At 36.4% G+C, this 15689-nt stretch overlaps 1 pseudogene; it reads right to left on the bottom strand.

Annotated features, from left to right (window-relative positions):
• Window positions 1–13499: 13499 nt before the first annotated feature.
• LOC119041999 (60S ribosomal protein L21-like) lies at window positions 13500–13982 on the bottom strand (annotated as a pseudogene).
• Window positions 13983–15689: the final 1707 nt, after the last annotated feature.

Consider the following 15689-nt stretch of genomic DNA (forward strand, 5'->3'; position numbering starts at 1 on the left):
TAATCCCTGTACTTTCTCTTCCATTTTCTCCCTTCCCCTCCCCACTGACAACCCTCCAAATGACCTTCATATCTATGATTCTGTTGCTGTTCTAGTTGTTTGCTTAGTTTGTTTTGTTTTGTTTTATATTTGTCATTGTTAATTGTGAGTTTGTTGTCATTTTACTTTTCATAGTTTAAATCTTTTTTTCTTAAGTAAGTTCCTTTAATATTTCATATAGTAATAGCTTGGTAACAATGAACTCCTTTTGCTTTACCTTGTCTGGAAAGGACTTTATCTGACCTTCAATTCTAACTGATAGCTTTGCTGGATAGAATAGTCGTGGTTATAGGTCCATGCTTTACATGACTTTGAATACTTCTTGCCAGTCCCTTTTTTCCTGTGAAATTTCTTTTGATAAATCATCTCATAGTCTTATGAGAACTCCTTTGTAGGTAACTGTCTCCTTTTCTCTTGCTGTTTTTTAAGTTCTCCCTTTATCTTTAACCTTTGACATTTTAATTATAATGTGTCTTGGTGTAGTCCTCTTTGGGTCCAACTTGTTTGGGACTCTCTGTGCTTCCTGGACTTCCTGGAAGTCTATTTTTTTACCAAATTAGGAAAGTTCTCCTCATTATTTTTTCAAGTAAGTTTTCCATTTCTTGCTCTTTCTCTTCTTCTTCTGGTATCCCTACAGTTCGGATGTTGGCACATTTGGAGATATCTAGAGTCTTCTTAATCTCTCCTTTTAAAAAAATTATTTCTTCATTCTGTTCTAGTTGAACTTTTATTTCTTCCCTATGTTTCAAACCATTGATTTGAATTTTGGCACCCATTCCTTCACTGTTAGTTCCCTGTTGATTTTCCTATATTTCACTTAGTGTAGCCTTCATTTCTTCCCTTATGTTTTTGCTGTATTCAATGACTGACTTCTCTCAACATCGTTATCACCAGTGTTTTGAACCCTACATCTGAAATGCTGGCAATCTCTGTTTCACTTAGTTCTTTTTTGGGGCTTGCTCTGTTCTTTTATGTGGACCATATTTCTTTGTCTCTTTGATTTGACAGCCTCCCTGTGTTTGTTTCTGTGTATTAGGTAGAGCTGTTTCGACTCCTTGTTTAGTGCACCTGTTAAACTGTATGGGGGTACAGACTTAGGTATTTACCAGGGTGGGGAACCCACTTTGCTGTTTTGTGGAGCTATGTGGGAGGAAGGGGTTGGAGAGGAGACACAGCTCCTGAGGCTTGCTCAGCACTCGCCCCATCTCCAGTCACTTCACCCCCTTCCTGTAGGCAACTGGTACCCCTCTAGCTGCTGCCCCAGTAGTGGTTCCCAGAGTAGGTGGGTTTGTGTTTGTTCTAGGACCATATGGGCCCCTTAAATGGGCTTTCCAGAGAGACAAGCAGTTTTATCAGCACACCCAACCCCCACTGAATTTACAGCCAGAAGTTAGGAGACTTTATTTCCTAGTGCTGGAACCCTGGGCTGTGTAGTCTAGTCTGGGGCTGGGATCACTTGCTCCCAATGTATCCCTCCTAATTTTATCTACCACCTACCATCTGCCAGCCACCTCACTGCTTCTACCTTGCCATCGCCACACCACTTGCTCTCAGTCCCAGCTCCCCATCTCTGCCCCTCCTGCTCATCAGGATGAATCCAGCCTCTTTAAATCCTTGGATGTTGGATGTCCTTGCAGTTCTATTTTCCGGCAGTTCTGGGTTGTTGGGGTATTTTTTGTTTGTTTGTTTCTTTGTGTTGAGGTTAGTTGTAATCCTTCTTATGATTGTGCAAGGAGGTAAAGAGTATCTACCTATGCCTCCATCTTGGCTGGGAGCCTATTTAATAATAATTTTACATAGAATGCTAACATTACTTCATATTTTACAGAAGGACACTGGTTAACAAAATTACATAGGTTTCAGTTGCACAATTCTACAACATATTATTTGCACACTGTACTGAAACATGGACTCTCTATTAATATTTATACTATAGCACAGCCAAACCCATCTCCTACATAAATGCATTATAATTTGTTTAGAATTTAAAGGCTTAAAGGTATAAATGAGAGGAGGAAAAAGTGTAAAATTTTTACATAAATTAATCAAAAATAAACTCAAGAATTAGTCAATACAGCTCAATATGGCTTCATGCACCCTGAAGGAGGGATGCCCAATTCAGAGGGGTGACTGCTGGTCCCACATGATCTCCTATCTGAAACTCTGTGACTTCAGGGTCATGGAATCGTCAGTCCCCTTCCTCCTGGACGTGGTGCTGCCAATCCCCTTCACTCAACAGCCAGGTCTTTCAAATCCATAAAAACGATTGCAGAATTGAAGTGTGTGCTCTCCTGGGCAGGCTTCTTTGAATAAACCAGTCAGTTCTGTCAGGGTTGCCTCCATCTTTTCCCCATTTGGTATCTCTGAAATTAGAATGCATCTAGGAACAAATGTGACAGGAAAGTCTTTTTATAAAGATGTACAGTGGTTTTTCCAGGTGTAGGTCTGCAGCCCACTGGACCGCAAGTTCCTATGGGAGAAGTTGTCAGTGGGCAGTGATTTTGTCCACTGTTGGTGGTGAAGCTCGGCAGCAGCTGGCGGTGTTTTCTGGTATTCCTGTTGGAGGAGGCATTGGCACATTATAGCATATATGCTCTGCCCTTTAGTTTACTTCATTTTTATTTTCCATAGAAGAATTTTACTAAATGTACCTAAAGATGATATTCAGCTCTGTAATTAATATCTCAATGCCCCAAATGTCTATAATACACAACTGGAAAGATCTTAGCATTGTTTTATTGTACCTGGTCAGCATAATTGGCTTAAAGCTACTGAGTTTAGAATCAGGTTACAATTAACCACAAACTTATACATTGTTGAGGCTACTTTATTGAGTGTAGAGTAAACACACTGAAAATCTAAAATAATTTATTTATTTAAAAATTTGATTTTAAAAGTAAATGTGCAGCTCTTTACAAGAATAATATGCCTTTAATACTGCTTAGTTGTATTCTAAAGTAATTTTGTTTCTGTTGTTTAGTAATACTTTTAGAATTAATATGGTATACACATGTGCTACTAAATGGTAAAATTACGTTTAGTTTAAGACCTATCTAGTAAGCATATGCAGAATGTTGCATATGCTATACTTTTATTATCACCAGTCATCCATCCGGTTGCAGAGCATCTTCTCTTTACAGATTTTATCCACTGAGGTTTAAAATTGTAGTTTAACAGGCCAATAAAAGAGTGTCCTGAAATAAACACGACTCGAAGCTCATGTTGTGTCACTAAGATATGCTGTTTCTAATTATTTTTACTATTTCTTTATAAAATTAAAATATCTAATTTGGTAAATGAAATGTAGGTATCACTTTGCCATCAGGAATTTAAAGATGTAGATGTGATTAAAAATAATTAGAATTACATTAATGAGAAAGAGTAAATAAGTTGTGATTTCAAGTGAAAAGAATAACAATAACAATACTCCCACCCCTGAAAAGAAGAGAAGGGGGAGGAGAAGGAAGGTATTATGGAAAGGAGGAGAAGGACAGAGAAATGAAAAAGAAGAGACACGAGTAAAAGGCAGTTAATATACAGTAAAATTTGGCTTCTAGCAACCAGTAATCCATATTTTGAATGACACTTTTTAGATAAGAACTATGATAAGTGATGTTTGCAATGGTGATGTCTATAAACTTAAATTGGCCAATTACTATTTCAATCATTATTTCATATTTTCAAGAATATCGCTTTTGCTTCTTTACCTTTATAACTACTGATTCTTTTCCCCTAATACTCTATAATTATCTCAATTTCAGAAGTTTGATGTATATATACCAAGGTCAATATTTGAAAGGCCGTCTTGTATTTATTCTGTGCAATATCGAGATTTTTTTTCTCAATACAAGTCAAAATAACCTTCTTATTTGAAATGCATTCCATTCGGTGAGTCCACCCTTGGACTTCTAAGAAAATAACATACTTTACCATACAACAGAGTTCCTATGACACTTCTTTGCTTGCTGTTTCATGATTGGCATTTTTCTTTCTTTCTACTCACTTCTTTCTTTTGTTGTAATCTTCTTGTTCTTTTCTTTTATCTTCATAGCATCCTCAATGGCAGTATGTATAGCTCATCTTTCCTTTTAATACAGTGACCTTTATATGTTCATTTCAATAGTCTCATAGACTTTGTGCCATCTCTCTGAAATAGTAAAATTTATTTCTCCTCCTAAATTCAAATATTGTTTTCCAAGCAAGACCTCTATTGTCCCAATTCTTATTATATAAACTCCCCAATATAACTCACAGAGTGACTACTGAAAGTTGGTAATTAAAACAAATAAAATATGAATATAATTGGCAGTCAATGTGAATATAGACATGTCTTATTTAGATACAAGTTAGGGAGACTTGGAATAATAGTCGATAAAATAAGATATTTATTTGTTACCAAAAATATTATTATTATTCAGGGTTAGTGAAATGCACTATGAAATTTTTGGCCTATAGGATGAACAGGCTTATTAAGAAGGAAACAATGCATCACCTAATCACCGTGTTAAAAATTTTTATGTTAACTTGACTGGATACAGGACACCTACATTAAACATAAAGGGATATTTCTGTGAAGGTGTTTTCTGGATGAAATTAGCAGTTGAATCAGTGGAGTCAATAAAGTAGATTGTTCTCTCCATAATGGGTAAGCATCAACCAATCTGTTGAGAGCCTGAGTAGAACAAATGTGAAGGAATAAGGAACTTACCTGTTTTTTTTCTGCCTAACTGCATGAACTTGTACATCTAATTATGTCTTCTTCTGCACCTGAACTAGGATTTACACAATGAGATCCCCTGGTTCTCAGGTTTTCAGACTTGGAATAAATCATACCACCAGCTTTTCATGGTCTCCAGTTTATAGACAGCAGATCATGGGATTTCTCAGCTCCATAATCACATGAGCCAATTCCTCATTATCTATCTATCTATCTATCTATCTATCTATCTATCCTTTTGTTTCTGTGGAGAACCCTGACTAATAAAATCACCTAACCATACGACTTCATAAATGAAGACAAAACATGTAGCCAACACCCTGAGCAATCATGTATTCAGGTAAATATTCCTTTTCATTGAAAAAAAGGACAACAAAATAATTTGAAATTTAAAATATGTTTAGGGACCTCAGACAATATCAGTTATTTATGTGTGTGTGTAACAATTTGCTTTTATTTAAACTAAATGCATAACTATATTGTTGACCCAGCTGTAATGATTACATCACTTATATCACTGTCAAGAGCTTATGTTCTTTTTCATTGTTATTCTGTTATAGCTGTCCCGATTTTGCCCCTTAGCCTTCCTCTGTCTCAACACCTGCTCCCACAGTGAATTCCCACACTGTTGTCGATGTCCACAGGTCATTCGTACATGTTCCATGACTAGTCCCTTCCCCTTCTTTCCACCATTATCTTCTTCTACCCTCCCCTCTTGTCACTGTCAGTCTGTACCATGTTTTCATGCCTGTGGTTCTATTTTGTTCATTAATTTTTGTTCATTGAATCAAAGATGAATCAGTTCTTACGGTTGAGATCATATGGTATTTCTCTTTCATTGACTGCTGATTTCACTTAGGATAATAGTCTCTAGTTCCATACATGCTGTTGCAAAATGTAATTGTTCCTTTTTTATTTCTCCTGCATAGTATTCCCTTGGGTAAATATACCACAGTTTTTTGAACCACTCATTTACTGATGGGCATTTAGGCTGTTTCCAGCACTTGGCTACTGTAAATAGGACGACTATGAATATAGAAGTGATGCATGCACTGGCCCACAATGCCCATGGAGTCATGGATGAGACATGAGACAAATTCACATGAACTACCAAGTCCTGTGCAGGAAAAGGGATAGCACGGCTACCCTTACTTACCCTTAAGGGTAAAAGGATAGTGCCTTGGAGCGACCTGGCCACTGTCTAAGGGGAGAGCGTGCTGACCCTTGCCTAGACAGACTTTTATTGGGTTTTATTTGCGCGGGAATACAGGTACAGCTCATTAATCATTGTCAGGCAGTAAAGATCAAACAATAGATAGCATACAAATAACTATTAGGGCTTCTTCTGAGTCAGGGTTTATCAGCTAAAAGGCTACAAAACTTTGGGAAACAAACTCATTTCTTGCTCGGACCTTTATCATTTAATTGAGAGCATTCTTAGCAAAGCAGACTTCACAGGATTTTACATATTCTTGCTCAGGCCTGATCACCAGGGAGCCCACCCTTTCCAGCACAGGGCTGCACTGCCCTCTGTCATTGTTCTAGGCTCAAGTCAGGCAGAGGAGTCAGATAGCCAAGTAAATTTCAGAAACTTCTCTGGGACTCAGGGGACTCAGGCTTTGTCAAAGCTGAGGGGTAAGAGTCCATCACCCCTTTCTACATAGCCCCCCAAGTCCTTCCCTGGGGCCTCCACGTGATCGTGCCTGTCTTAGGTCGATCCCCTCCTTGAGGAGTCTTACCCATCATTGGCTAACCGACCAAGCACTGGATGCCAGTTATGGAAAAAGGAGCAGAAGTGGTGCTCCTGCCAGGGAGATGAGCTTTCTCTCCTTATTGGCTTATGGTTCGAAGGTCACTCACTCAGCCTTAGCCATGGGGGCAGGTTGAGTTATAGCTCCTGAAACCAGGCAGTGTGGCTCCCAACATAGGGGTGCATAGGTTCTTTTAAATTGGTGGTTTGGGATTCTTAGGGTATATTCCCAGCAGTGGAATTGCTAGATCAAAAAGCAGTTGCACCATATACCAGAATAAACTAAAATGATAAAAGACTTAAATATAAGTTGTGACACCATAAAAGTCCTAGAGGAAAACACAGACAGTAAAATTTCAGATATCCCACATGCCAACATTTTTGCCAATATATGTCCCAGTACAACATAAAGGCAAAAGTAAACAAATGGGACTACATCAAATTAAAAAGTTTCTTCACAGCTAAAGAAACCATCATCATTAGCCCTGGCTGGTGTAGTTCAGTGGATTGAGCATGGGCCTGTGAACCAAAAGATCATGGTTCCATTCCCTATCAGGGTACATGCCTGGGTTGCAGGCCAGTGCCCATCAGGGGCCAGTTCCCAGCAGGGGATGCACCAGAAGCAACCACACATTGATATTCCTCTCCTTCTCTCCTTCCCTTCCCTTCTAAAGATAAATAAATAAATAATTTATAAAAAATAAAAAGAAAAAAAGAAACTATGAAAAAAAGAAACCATCATCAAAATGAAAAGGGAACCAATTGTACCAGAGAACATATTTGTCAATGATACATTGTACAAGGATTTAATATTCAAAATGTATAAAAAACTCAGATGCTCTACCCTCTAACCGCCACACCCCCCCCTCACCCTTCCGCCCCAACCCTCTTCATTAAATTCCCTAATCCCTCATTTCCCACAACAACTCAACACCAGGAAGACAAACAATGCAATTAAAAAATGGACAAAGGACCTGAATAGATACATTACCAAGGAGGATATGCAGATGGCCCATAGACATGTAAAAAGATGCTCACCATCACTAGCCATCAGAGAGATGAATTCATGCTGCAATGAGATAACACCTCACACCTGTCAGAATGGCCATCATGAACAAATCAACAAGCAACAAGTGTTGGAGAGGTTGTGGAGATAAGGGAAACCCGGTATACTGCTGGTGGGAATTCAGACTGGTGCAGGTATTGTGGAAAACAGTAGAGAATTCACTCAAAAAATTAAAAGCAAACAAAAAACACCCATAAAAATAGCAATTCTTACATCTTTTAAAGAACAAAAGCATGATAAAATATTAGGCTAAAATAAAACAAAAGCAGTTTGTATAAAGAAATAATAATTCAAAAGACCATGAATGATCATTATTGTCACTTAAAATGTATCAAACTCTCAAAGAAGGACTAAAAGGTTGACTGTACACTGTCAACAATAAAGAAATAAAAATTCAAAAGTATCACATGTGATAGGGAGAATATATCTGAGGGACTTCAATATAACTTCAACATCCAAAACACAGTTTAAAAGAGAAGAATACAGGGAATGATGGAAACCTGATATTTAAGTAGAGAGTAGCTGAGCTTTTTCCTGAATTATAACCATGAGTAGCTTTCCAGAAAGTGCACACTGAGTGAAAAGCAAGGAGCATAACATTAAATACAAACATAGGTTTATCTATTCAAATCTCAAGCCATCAAAGATAAAAAATTTTAAAGCTTTTAGGGAGAAAAATATAGATTATATAAAAGTAAACAACTCTTACATTGACAATAGATTAGTAATCATAAAGTAGATATAGGCAGGCAACAAAATAATAGCTTCAAATTGTCAAAGGAAAATCAGCAAAACTGTAGTCTGAGGGAAGGCATACAACATTTTATCAGACAGCTTACAGCCAGCAGACTTCATAAAATATGTTCAAAGGTTTACTTTGCTGATTAGAAAATATATACAGAGGCAAAAAGTGAAACAAAAGAACAAATGGTCAGCAAATACATTGTCAAAAACCTAGACATTACTTATAAAATTACACTTATTACTTCAAAACTTTTAAATCATATTGAGAATAAAATTATCCACAACTGAGATACATTTCTATTGCACCTCTAACAAACTTAGTAGTTTAAGCCACTAACTTTTTCATCTCACAGTTTTATGGGTCAGAGGTTGTTAAGAGTCCCGTTGTACAAAAGTCGAGGTGCCATATTTGCAGATGTTGCAATGTGAATAACACAAAAAAATGGAGAAACTACACTTTGAGTTTTGAGAAACTATTAAGTTCAGAAAAGAAGTGACTCCCATTATTGAAAAATAAGTGGAGTCAGATGAGCATCATCATTGTTTCATTTTTATCTACTTTAATGTTAAATATGGACCAATATTCATGCTGGAAGTATTGCATATATTCATTCATAAGTTACAACCAAAATTTTTAAAAAGATTTTATGCATTTATTTTCAGAGGGAGGCCAAGGGGCGGGGAGAAAGGGAAGGAGAGAAACATCAACGTGTGGATGCCTCTCACTTGGCCCCCACTGGGGACTTTGACCTGCAATAAGTTGCAACCATAATTTGACTAGAGATGCAAGCATTCAGAAAAAAAAAATAATCAAACTGTTCTATGAGACACAAATAGTAATTGTGTGCTGCAGAGTTTATAAAAGGAAAAATAATAATCATGTATGTCTTAATATTTTAAAGAGCTAGTTTTAAAAAATTCTCTAGCATGTTACTGGTTCTGAGCCATTCAAATTAGGTTTACTATAATTCTCACAAGCAAAGTTCAGATGTGAAGAAATCTGACTCTTGGTACATGTTAGGTTAATTTGGTAGGCATGTATGCATATGGACATGTGTGATAGCTACTTACTATATTTCATATGGACATTCCCGTTCTATCTTGACCTTTGACTTTCACATAAATAGTATTAATTTATTATGATATATCAAACAACATAATTATCCAGCGCAAGAAAACACATCTGCCAAATTGTATATTCCAGACATTTCAGTTGATCTTTTCAGATACTTAGTGATCTCCCTTCAGAATGTGAACAGGCGGGGCCCCTGGAGCTTCCACATCAAAAGGGCATTAAAGTGACTCTTAGTGAAACGCGCTTTATTTCAATGTTCGTATACATGTAGAGGATTAAAAGGGAATGTAAAATTGTGTCTGCGGTTGAAAAGCAATAGTGAAGAGATTTGGTAAAAATTACTTAACTAGATATGTATTTCAAACATGGTATCATTTGTCAATAAAGTTATTTTAACTCTAACCTATTAGGAAAATGCAGGGCATTTCTAACCATTTGTGACAATCATACAACTCTAATGTCACTTTTATAACTATCCATTTAGTGGTGGTGTGGGTAAGTGTGGCGTAGCTTTTCCTCAGATTTGACAGTCGTATTTTCAGTAGATTTTGAGATCGTAAATAAGGCATCCTGTTAGAGTGGAATGTAAATGGGAGTTCCGCACATTTATAGGGTGTGCTTTCCGGCTCCGTGTTTCCCATCTCTCTACCTGAAACTGTAATCACCCTTAGTAGACTTCTTCTGTCAAAACCATATCATAGGATAACTTGATTGCTCAAGCCTAAAAATATTCAGTCAGAGAGTGCTACTTAAAAAATCTTCACAAATAAATCAAAAACTGTGTGTGTGTGTGTGTGTGTGTGTGTGTGTGTGTGCTATGGCTGTAGTGAAATCAGCAAAATTACCTTAGATCTTTTTATGTTTTATTTTTATTCTCTCTTCTGTCTTGTATATTACTTACACTTAAATTTTCAGAGGTTTTAAATATTATCTTTCAGATCAACTATGTTACCAGTAATGAAACTGAAACACTCCATTGCTCATCTGCATCCTATGTTTTAAATGCCTACCCCCACTTTATTTAATCCCTTCCCAGGAGACCCCCTTAATTGTAAGTTTCTCATGGTCAAACCCAGCTGGATTGGCTACTTAGCAAGTTTCTCTCTGAATCCTTAAGGACGTCTGTAGCTCTTACATGGTGGACTCCTAAAGCCTTCTTCTCTCCCTTCCACTTTATTTAGGAAGATTGTGACTCTGGAGCATGATCATATCAGCTTCAATATTTCTCTCATCCATTTTTTTCTTCCCCATTCTTTAGTCCAGTGGGAGTGATGCCCTTTTTCAAGTTGAGCCCTCCCGTTCCCGGACTCCAATTTGAAAGCACATCCATGCCAATGGTGTGAGAGGAAATGTCATGGGAAAGGGAGTTTCAGGATGGTGTGGCGAGAAAATGCCTCAGAGAAGGGTGGAAGCATCTCTTCCTGGCAGAAGAGCAAGCGGCATTTGGGAGAGAAGAGAAACAGATGGTGACTGACAAAAAGGGACATGATAATACGTCCTCTGCATAAAATAAACACTAGTTGACTATGAAAACTAGAAGGTTAACTAAATATTTTTGGTAAACCTCCAAGTTCATGGTAAGTATGAATCAAGCTTTTGATTTCAGACATGTAAAATACATAGACCCTCAAATGCAATTTCCTTTGTTCATTAAATTAGCTAGAAATAAAGGCATACTTTTAGCGCCTAAGAGGAAAGATCACTCCCAGCTCATCTCAAAAATGCGAAGCAATAAACACTTTAAAAATTGAGAATTTTGTGTAAGAAGATAGGTATATAGTTTAAATTTAAAATCATAATATGTTATTCTGTTTTGATCTCCTTATTATAATTCTTACAAGAATGATTTTGTAACATATAGCAGACACAGGGTGAATAAAGTAAGGTACATTTTTATCAAATTGTTACTTGGAGAAGTGGAGCCTGATACAGCTTTAAATCATGTTTATATTTCAATGTATTATCTATCAACTTTACATCATGTCTATTATTACCAAGGAAAAGAGTATTCAGTGTTCTCATGCTATTCTCTACTTTGTTTCTTCCCCACCTGTTTCAATATTTTAAAGGAAGTAACATTTTAAAATGTATCCTACTGAATACACTTCAATGTTAAAATGTTATTAGCCACCATTTGCAGTTATATCAACATTTAAAATTATCTATGAATTACATGAAAGGAAAATATTAATGGTCTTCCCTTTCAACCCACATGGCTCCCCTAGTTCTACATCCCCCAAATGTCATCTATCAATTTAATTTATACTTTTCACTTTAATCTTATTTTTCTCTCTTTATAGTTTCTAACTACAGTTCACATATAATATCATGTTAGTTTCAACAACATAGTGATTAGCCATTTATATAACTTGTAAATCTAGTAAATCATGACACTATATACATAGTTTTCCCAGTAAAATAATATTGACTATATCCCCTTTGCTGTACTTTAAATCCCCATGACTATTTTTATAACTGTACTTTTTCATTAAAAAGTACAAATTGACCTTTTTCACCTAGTCCCCCAACCTTTCTTCCCCTGGCAACCATCAATTTGTTCTCTGTATCTATGAGTTTGTTTCTGATTTGTTTATTTTTTCAGATTGCGCACATATGTAAAATTATATAATATTGCATTCGTCTAACTTATTTCACTTGTTTTACACTGTAATCTTTTACAATTGATACTTTTTCTGTGCATCACCTTTGCTTTTCTGTCAAATAATATGCCTACATATTATCCCAGAAAGTTTTTCTCAAAAGGTAACGCTTGCCTGGTAACTCCAGTGTACAACTTAAATACTCCTGCTCTAAGTCCACTCATAGTGTCTTTTCAATCCCCACTCTTCCTTAAAAGAACCAACTTTTTTTCTATACTACACACCAAAATTAACTCAGGAAAAATGGATTTAACCTTTTCAAGTAAATTCATATGTGAAATTGTTCTTGGTTTACACACTCAATTTGTCAGAATAATAATGTCTAAATTAAAATAATTGTGTTTATATACTATAAATATTTTTTCAATTGTCTTCTCTAGCATGGAGGAATTCTCATCAATAGGCTGATGCCAGGGAGATTCTTCTCCCCTTGTAGATTCTCTTTGGTGTTTTTTTTTCTCCAAATGAGAATTCTTATGAAATATCTAGGTTGGTATTTACCTCCACCTTATATTTACTTCAGCTTTATTTTCTCTGTATCAATGATAATTTTCTTTCTACCCATACCATTTTTTGTTTTTGTTTTTGTAATAGTTTTCAGTTCTTTTCAAATGTCTGTTTGAATATTTTCTCTTCTCCAGTTTTTCTATTATCTAGGTTGTGTTTTCTTTCAAATATCTATCAATTTGCTCTATCCTCTGAGAAATCAATTTAGCTTTACATTCTAGTTCTTCCATAGAATTTGTCATTGTAGAAATCATAATTTTTATTCTTAATAAATGTTTATGTTCCACTTTCCTCTTCTTCATCCCCCTCCATCACCTCTTCCTTCTTCTCTTTTGTTTATATGTAATTACTTTAAAAATTCATCTGCATAAGATATTTTGTTCTTTCCATGGCTAGTGTTGCTCAGTGGTTTGGGTGCCAGCCTGAGAACCAAAAGGTTGCCAGTTCAATTCCCAGTCAGGGCACATTTTGGGGTTGCAGGCCAGGTCCCCATCTGGGGGCACGCAAGAGGCAACTGATCAATGTAACTCTTGCACACGGAGCTTTCTCTCCCTCTTTTCATTCCCTTTCCCTCTCTCTAAAAATAAATAAAATGTTTTTTAAAAAATATATTTTCTTTTTCTTGGTTGTCTTCTAACAAATTTCTGGTTTTTCTTGGTTTTTATATTTTGTGCCTTCAGTTTTTATCATATAGCTGATAACTGTTGATGCTTAAATTGAAACTAGAAATTATTTTAGGTTAATATTATTGCCTTATTTTGCTCTTTTGTGAAGATTATTTCCCCAGTAGATCTCCCTATTGATATAAAAAGGCCACATTTATACTTTCATTTAAAAATAATATTTTATATGTCACAGTAAATGCTATCTTTTAAATTTCTTATAAGTTCTCTGCTTTGTTTTTTTTTGTCAGTATAGGCCATTTCCCCACACACACACACTTATCGTGCTATGAACTCATAGGGCACGGGTTCCAGCAGCTCAGCCTCCTTCCCACTGGTTCTCACACAGTGTGCTGCTCTGGGTGGAGCAGGATGACGCTTCAGTTGAACCCAGGTACCTTTCTGGCTTCCCTAATTTTCTGATAATTTCCATCACACATTTCAGAAAGCTATCTTGGCTCTTAGAGTGGTTAATATACTCAACACGTACCTTAATTCCCTTGGCAAGAATCTTGCCCTTAGCCTGTTTGTTTACAACATTGCCCACCACAAGCTGGGTAACACTGCAGACCCCCAGTTTTGCCTTGGGAACATTTGTGGGGCATTCCTTTTTGAACAGTGTCCATTCCCTTGATGTCTATAATATAACCTTTCTGGTAGATTTGCATGTGTGTGACCAGGGAAACAAGTCCATGTTTTCTAAAAGACCTAGGGAAACATGGAGTGGGTACCTCTCTTCTTTCACTCTGTGCTAGTCATTTCAGTGAATAATGGGAAGGTGAGAGTTCTAGTCAAAAAGAACTGTTACGTGCTTTGCACAGGATTCACCAGCATCTCACTTTAAAAAGTAGAGTTCAGAAGTTTTCTCTTACTGTTCCTTTAACTTATTAATCACATTAAATATCCAGAAAATTGTAATTTTCACTTTGTAGTTGTTATTAAATATGTACCTTGCTTTTAGTTTTGAATTGATTTCAATAGCCACTCCTAAGTTCCATTACACAAGCCTACAATGTGAATGATCATATAAATTTTTAAGGACATTTTACCCAGTGAACTAAGATAAAATTTATCACTCAGGCAAAGCAGGTGATATAAAATATAGTATATTGCAGTTGACAAGTGGGAGAGTAGTATTTCTATAAACTGTCTATAAGAGGAATGCGGTATAAAAGAGTACCAAAAAACCTTGTCTTGTTATTATCATAATCCATCGTATTATGTACATGTTTTCTATACCAGTTATTTCATGGAATCTTTTCTTTATTACATAAAGCTTAAATATGATGGGGAATAATTTTTAGGAAATGAGCACTTGAAAAGAGTATAAAATAAAAATGCATTGAAGATTAAATCTTGCACCTAAAATTATAACATATTGCCATTTTCCAGTATTGTACAGAAATGATGTCATTGTAATAAGAAAACAGTAAAGAAAAAGAATTGCAGAGAAAAAGATTGGATACTTTGATTTGCTTCTGAATTGACGTAGCAAAAATGTATATTATATGATGTGCACTTTAGAACAGGTTTGACAAGAAAGAAGAATAATTATGGGAATTGCAATTCATTTTTACTATTAAAGGTTTTTACTTTAATAGTAAAAGAATCTTTCCAAGCAATTTATTATAAGCTATTTGTCATCAAATATTTTTTAAATGGAGAAAGATATAATGGAAAGAAGAGGGAAAAAAGGGAAGGGCAGGAAAAGGAAGGAGAGACATATAACTTTTGTATTTTGAGAGTAAAATGTTATTAACAAACCATTCTATGCACATAATGATTAAGGAGAATGAAGACTCATTCTGTGTCCATGACAGTTTTGGGAGCATTCATTCAAGTGCTCAGGAAGGTCCTAGAGCAGTGATGAACCAAAGTGTTGCGGACTCTGTCCAGCAGAGTCCGCCTGTTGTGGTATACGACGAGAATCAATGCACAGGCAACAACAATCCTGTGTGGAAAAAGGGAACAGGCACGACTACTCTCTCAAGGGGAGAGTGCCTATGGTGCCTCGGCCACTCCCTCAAGAGGGGAGGGCTCCGACCCGTGCCTAGACAGGCTTTTATTGTCTTCCTGGGGTCTTACATCAAAGAAAGATTTATTACCTATCATACAGAACATTATTGTCTACATTCTAGGTACAATCAAGGAAATGAAAATAACATGCAGAGGGGGATGGCAATGAGCTGATTAGCTCTGTCCTTGGGAGAGTTCACACAGGCTTTGGAAGTTTCCTTGAGGATAAACAGTATATATTTGTTGCTTTAGACCGGGATGAGGGAATTTTAGTAAAAGCAAGCCATAACAGGTATGTAAGTATTTTCTAGGCCTGATTCCCATGGGAAAACTCAGTTTGAAGATCTGGCTCCTGCCCACCACTTTGCATCTGTAGGTTTTCCATACAGAGCTGAGTCACATTTGCCAGGCCAAGACAATCCGGTCCCCTATACCAAAGTAAAAGGGTGATGG

The sequence above is a fragment of the Artibeus jamaicensis genome, unplaced genomic scaffold (assembly GCF_021234435.1).
Source record: "Artibeus jamaicensis isolate MK-2021 breed Jamaican fruit bat unplaced genomic scaffold, CSHL_Jam_final contig_415, whole genome shotgun sequence".
NCBI classification, from domain to species: Eukaryota; Metazoa; Chordata; class Mammalia; order Chiroptera; family Phyllostomidae; genus Artibeus; species Artibeus jamaicensis.